The sequence below is a fragment of the Nematolebias whitei genome, chromosome 17 (genome assembly GCF_014905685.2).
Source record: "Nematolebias whitei isolate Nwh7 chromosome 17, NemWhi1, whole genome shotgun sequence".
Lineage (NCBI taxonomy): Eukaryota > Metazoa > Chordata > Actinopteri > Cyprinodontiformes > Rivulidae > Nematolebias > Nematolebias whitei.
This window is the reverse complement of record NC_056514.1, coordinates 10,736,941-10,743,867: the sequence shown is the minus strand read 5'-3', so window position 1 is coordinate 10,743,867 and position 6,927 is coordinate 10,736,941.

The window sequence follows — 6,927 nt, the reverse complement described above, 5'->3', positions numbered from 1 at the left end:
TAGTTTCTTCTAAAGTCTGGGGTAGTCATTTACATATATATATATATGATTATCCTTATATATATACATATATATCTATAAATATATATATATATATATATATATATATATAGTGTATCAGCATGCAGCTACTTAAGGAGATGTGTGGCTCTTGTAGATCAGGAATAACACACCAGATGGCATTTTATGAACCCCACAGGTCTTTGTGAGAGCTAACTCCCTCACTCATGGTTACTCTACCTCCAACAAGCCTAACACAACTATCACTTAATGAACACATAAACTAAGCCAACAAGAGAAGACTAATCACTAAAATAACAAACTAAGCAATTAAACAAAATGAAAAACAATGAAAATAAATTCTACCCATACTGATGTCATGTGACCAACAGTCAACCACAGCAGAATGATACTATATATATTTCTATTTCAATTCAGTTTATTTATATAGCTTTAAATCACAATATTGTTGTCTCAGGGAACAGTCTTGTATTACAGGAACATTCACAGAAACATTCACATACATAAAAGCCAATTAGTAAAGTTCTCTATCTAAGGAATCCAGCAGACAAGTTGAATCTGGGCTTTGTTGCAGTCTCCCATCCAGAGCAAGCACAGTGGCAACAGTGGAAAGGAAAAACTCCCTTTTTAAAGCAATGGAAGAAGGCAGTTCTAGTAACAATATTAATGTGGGTGATAAAAGACATATCCTGATCAAAAATAACACCAAGATTTTTAACATTAGAACTGGAGGACAGATTAATGCCATCTAAGGAGGGAGAAAGACTGAAAAATTCATTCCTAAGGTGCTCAGCTCCAAAAACCAAAACCTCAGTCTTGTCTGTGTTCAAAAGGAGAAAGTTAAGGGTCATCCAGGTTTTTATGTCTTTAAGACATGCTTCTAGTCTAAGTAGCTGATTGGATTCATTGGGTTTAATGGACAAATATAATAATATAATATAAAATATAATTGTGTGTCATCAGCATAACTATGAAAATTTATCCCATGCTGTTTAATAACTTTACCTAATGGAAGCATACATAAAGTAAAGAGTATTGGCCCAAGCACTGAGCCCTGAGGAACTCCATGACTAACTTTGGTGTATGAAGAAGATTTATTATTTACATTTACAAACTGGACTCTATCAGATAGATATGATTTAAACCATTTTAGAGCTGTTCCTGTATCTGTTCTAGAATTGCGCCGCTAAAGGTGGCTGCGTGTTGGAGCAGCTCTGTTACTTTCATTCTGAGATTTTGCTTTTGGAAACTTTAATTCCTCTTTTTCTGGATGTGGGTCGCGTTTTTTGGATGGTGGTTTTCTCTGGTGTCAGATGCTGTGCAGCTGGAAGGATTTTTATTGAAACTTTTTTTAGTTTTGGACATTTGTTATGATGCGTAACCATGGCAACAAGGGTGTTTTCTACAACAACAGCAGCTGATTAACATCTCAAAAGCTCAAATAATATCTCAACTACAGCCCCAAATCTCAAATGAGTTGAAAAGGATGTTCTGTGGACGCATTCTCATCTATCTGCCAGTTGTGCTCAAGTGTCTGATCACTGAGATCCTAGAACTAGCAGGAAACACGGCTCATGACAGTGTAATGAGCATAATACCTGATAGATATTATCCATAAATTAAACGGATTCTTTCATTTTTCTGGACTGAGTTTTATCGTGCATTGAATAATTAAATGTGACGTGAGACGTTAATTTTCTTTGACCCATCAAAATGAATGCGGTCATTTATTAACAGAATCAAAGTTTAACATCAAACATTTACATTAATTTGGCAACATTGATTTCAACAACAGCTTAATTAATTAGCTTTACAATCAGAAACCATACGGCCATGGTATCTGGGTCAGCTTTACAACAGACATTTCTGAAAATATCTGGATTAATTACTGGCAGATAGAAGAGTTTTAAAGATGGGAAATGAGGGAGTTTAAACAGAAAGAGATGGGTGAAGAATATGTGTCTGTATAAGATGTAGGTCTGTAGACCAGAACAACACGCTCCTTTGGATGCAGCTTAACCCACGGTACACTTTGGTTGAGATCGACTCTTTACCTTTGCAGATGATAGTTTCGGCATCGGTGTAGAGTTTCCTTTCAACTCTTTCCAGCGTCTCCATAAGAACAGCTAAAACCTCAGGAGTCGTGAGATCATCCCAGAACAGACTTCTTCATAGTTCCTCTGAACTTCTCTCGTTCAGGGACTTCTCGTTTGAGGTCCTCCCTGGAACGTTGTTCAGCTTAGTTCCCGTTGTTCTCCAGCATTCTGCATTCCAGCATTCTGAACTCTGCTGCTCTCGGAACTAACTCTCTTGGAACTAGGAAGTGTTGACCCTTTTAAAGAGTTCACTTCCGGCTCCTCATGAGAACTTCCTGATTGGTCGAAACAAACCAACAAGGTGTGGTCTTAGTGATGTAAGAGGTTATTAAAAGTCAAGGAGGAAGATTAGATTGTTTAAGAACAGACAGAAGATGTTTTGAAGAAACCGAGACTTTTTGATGCCAGTTCTACTTCTATCTGTCTGAAAAAGTTAAACATGACATTTCTTTCCAGTAAACATGTAGTTGACCGAAACTTGACTTTTGACCGACTTACAACCTGCTCATTTCAGACAGAAGATCAAGAAAATGAATAATTACTCTTGTAACAAACATTCACTTGATTTCTACTTTGAATGAGGATTAAAAATCATTAATACTGTTTCACAGTTGATTTAAAATGAGTAGTTCACTTCAACATTTAAAATGGTTTGAACTAAACACACTTTTGATTATCAAGACATTTGTAAAATAGTAATGATAATAAAAAAAGAGTGTGTTTTTTCAATTGATCAGTGTAGGACACACTTAGAAAGTCTCTGGATGAACTTAATTTTGTGTTTCTGGACTCAAATCAATGAAATGACAGTTCTTGTCCCAGGAAGGCCCTCGGGGCCAGATTTGACCTGAGGCCTAGTTCACTACAGTCCCCCCTTTGGAAATCATCGCCTGTCCATGGTGATGAATTCCAACATGAACTTACGCCTTCGAATGTCCTTGAGCTTAATGTAATCCAGCAAGGAAAACAAAAGTCAAAGGAGGTAATCCCACAATGTTTTTGGTAATTCCATTGGGTTGATGGTAATTCCATAATGTTGTTGGTAATTCCATTGTAGCAATGCTTTATCCCCTTGGAAACAGAGTCTGTAATCCATTGAAAAAGTCATATAATCCACAAAGGTAAATCCACAACGAATGGAGGTGTTGATTGATCAGCATACAGAGGGGTTCCCTTGGATTGAACTGAAGATGCAGCCACTGGATGAAGATTGGAGACCAACGTCAGGATTGCAGGTCTCCTCCAGCGAAGGTCGTCGCTGGGTGACATCCAGTCGGTGCCGTTCTGGTTCAAATGTGTCATGCAATTATGTGGTTTAAGGTGGGCTTATGAAGGGGATTTTACATAAGGCCTTAACCTATATGCACCTGGTGTGTAAGCTATTATGATTGGGAACAGCTACAGCTACCAGTTAAAGGGTGGAACATGCTGAAAAGGGTAGTTATAGGGATTTATACCTATAGAAAGGTGTTCCAAACTATTTTTCCATTCCTAACTTGGTCTAAGTTAGCTTTACATGGCAAAATATAGTTTGGTTCAATTGTCTGTTGTCTTTTAGACAAACGACTTGAGATTGGGTGTTTGGTTTCCCCATAAATGTTTTTGGAGTCTATGGCGAGACTCATCAAAAAGAATTAGCTATCCCCCCGAATAGAATTGTTCGAGTAGGTTCGGCTTAAGCGTGAGACCAATGTAGATTATGGTACTTAAGGTAGCAATAATCTACATTGACTCCGCAAAGATTAGATTTTAACAAATGAACTGCATGTTGGCATAGTTAAAGGCCTCTTAGTCTCTAACTTAACTACACACAAAACTCATTCTTACTTGGGGTGTTCAGAAACAATACCAAAAACCAATTAAACGATGTCTCAACATCGACAAAAACAGTGACTAAGCAACCAGTAAAACAACGTTTCAACATTGGCAAAAGTAGTGATTAAGCAACTAGAAAACGACGTTTCAGTGCGCCACTCACTCTGAATGTCAGATTTGATCACGTTATCGCGTCTGGTAACATTACCGTAACTGGCGTCACCCCCCTTCGGTCATGGGAGACAGCGAACACGGGTGAGGACGTCGCTCCATGAGCTAAAGTTAGGTTGTCCTTGAGTAGTTTTAGCTGTTTGCGCAGCTGAAAGAGGACTTTAAGGTCTGGATTGGAATCCAGTTCGCCTTTCGATGGAGTGTATTTGTCTGGGTCAGTCAGATACAGTATCATCGAGTTAATTGCAGGATCCAACTTCTGAAGTTGGATGATGTCTGGGTCAGGTGAAAATGACTTTTCATATTTTAAAAGAACTTGGCGAAGTTTGTCTCTTTCTTCATCAGATGTCAGAGCGTCGGCTTGGGCGACCACCTGATCTATCTGTGATGAGACTGATAAGGGTTCTTGCTCTTTGGGGAGCTCCAACGAATCCTTTTCTGAGTCGTCGGACCTGTCTATGGGTAAGACACCATAGGTTTGAGGTCCTTGGTCGACGTCATCGGTTGAGAAAAGAGCTATGGCCTGTGTTGGTTTTGTGAACCATACTGGCCCAGCTTCTTGACTCGGTACCAGGTTATCTGGGAGTCCTCCCAGAAATGGAATGCCTAGTTCAAAATCATGAAAATCAGTGGAAATCAACCATCCTAGCATAGTGTTTTTTGGGATCATCACCTCATCCGTGCCTGTGTTAATAGATGTGGTCCTGGAGTCGAGGCTCACTTGGTTCGTGGCTTCCACGGACAGTCCCAAGTTTAAAAATGCAGGAGAAGGTTGAAAATATGCCTGTTTATGGCTAATAGCTTGTCCAGCTATGATGTGGATTCGCACCATTAGGTTAATCACCTGAGGTGGTACTGTGGTGGTTTGGTTGCTAGCAACCTGGCAGGCCTCTGGAATGGTCTGCCCAGCCTTAAGGTTTGCTGTGTCTATCACAGGAGGATCCTTTGTGGCTGGTTTCAGCGACCACAGCACCTTGTTGATGGTGTCCACGTGGACACCCAACCTTACCAAAATGTCAGAGCCTATGTAGGTTGCATGTGGTAAGTTTTGGATCACGAGAAACGGGTGAACCAGTTCTCGTTGGTTCCAGTTTAGTTTTAGGTTAATGACTCCTTCTGCGGTCATTACCTGTGAACTATTGGGAACTAATGGAAAGCGGAAAGCTTTTTTAAGTAGTTCTAGATTCACGTGTTTGTGAACCAAGGTTTCATAGAAAGCTCGGTTAATTGCTGATTTATCTGTCCACAGAGACAGAACAGCATCGTTGGTGTGGGACCCTTGGATCTCTACACCTTTAACTACCAGTGGTAGGTAGTGTTCGGTGGACTCTGACCGCTTCAGCTCGCAGAGGAGGCTGTCTTGTTGGGTCAGAGTTTGGACCACCGGGTGGGTCTCTTTGGTTTCACATGATTTCAGAGGAGTACTCACCGGGCTCGTGTCCTCGGCTGAGGAGTCCTTCGCGCCTTCCGCGGTACCTGCTGTTAGGCAGTCTGTGTTACACTCCGGAGGCAAATCTATTGGCAGTGGTTTGCTCACTTTGGCCCACATCGTCTGATCACCATAATCTATAATCGCATCGAAGCGATTTATAAAATCCTGGCCAACCAAAAATGGGAATGAGTCAACACGAGACATGTGTACCTGGTGGTATAGTGTCATTCTGCCAACCTGCATGTGAACCATTGCTATAGCTGTCAGGGTTGTCCTCTTCTCTGAGAGACCCTGCATTTCTATAGCACATTCTGTGAGAGGTATTATCCTGTTAACACCGGCAGCGGCTGTCCTCAGCTCCTCGAACAGTATAGCTGACATAATTGTTATGTCTGCCCCACCGTCCAGAAGTGCTTCGTGTGTGAGGACTCCTTCGAGTGTTACTGACAGGTACGCCTTCTTGGCGACCCCCCTTCTGATAAAGTTACACAGAAACCTCTTAGGTTTTTTCTGACGTTTCTTCACACGTTCAGCCTTGTCTGTGTAATCTCGGTTTGTCTGAACCGTCAGCACAGCGGTAGCTGTTTCTGAGTGTTCAGCTTGCGATGACTCGTCATCGTTTGTGTGTGAGTTTACCCCCCCTTCTTCTGATGAGGGGTTGTTGGAGGCAACAACAACAATGTCTTGGTGTGTTCCACCGACATCTGTAATGTCGTCAATCGCGCCCTCAGATGTAATAGTGATTACATCACTGCATAGTGCTCCAGGTTGGTTTCCCGTGTCAGTGTGTTTCAAAGTTTCTAAAAACCTGCGTAGTTTCTCTGTCTCTTCCGAGCTCAGAGGTGTAGGGCCTTGTTTCTGGAACTTTTGTGATTTTTTCGCCTCGGTTCGTTTCGTCCGAGGTGGGGGACGGTTAGGTACGTCTTTTGGGGGTTCCTTTTCGGACTTCCCCTGATAATACGGGTCCTCTTGGATCCCATATCTTTGCATCCTACGCACACCCCATTTACGATAATCACGTTCATCCTCTGAAAGAGGAGCTTTTTTGTCCCAGCGTGCACCTTCATGACGCGGTTTGTTAGTTTGAAAAGACTGCTTTTTCTCGCCTTTCTTAGGAGGGGGAGGCGATGCACACCGTCCTTCCAGTTCTAGGGAGTGGGGTTTAACCTTTACACCAGGAAACACTTCTATGGGCGTCTTAGCATGAGAACATGCCTCAAACACATTCACAGCACACTGTTTAATCTCATTGATGGATTTTCCTTTGAAATTTGCCATCATTTGTACTGACAATTTAATGTCAGTGTGGAGATTTTTGCTAAAAACAAATTTAAAACCTTCTTCCTCCTCCATTCCGGTTTCATTTCTGTAACCAAAATAAGCTTGGAAGAT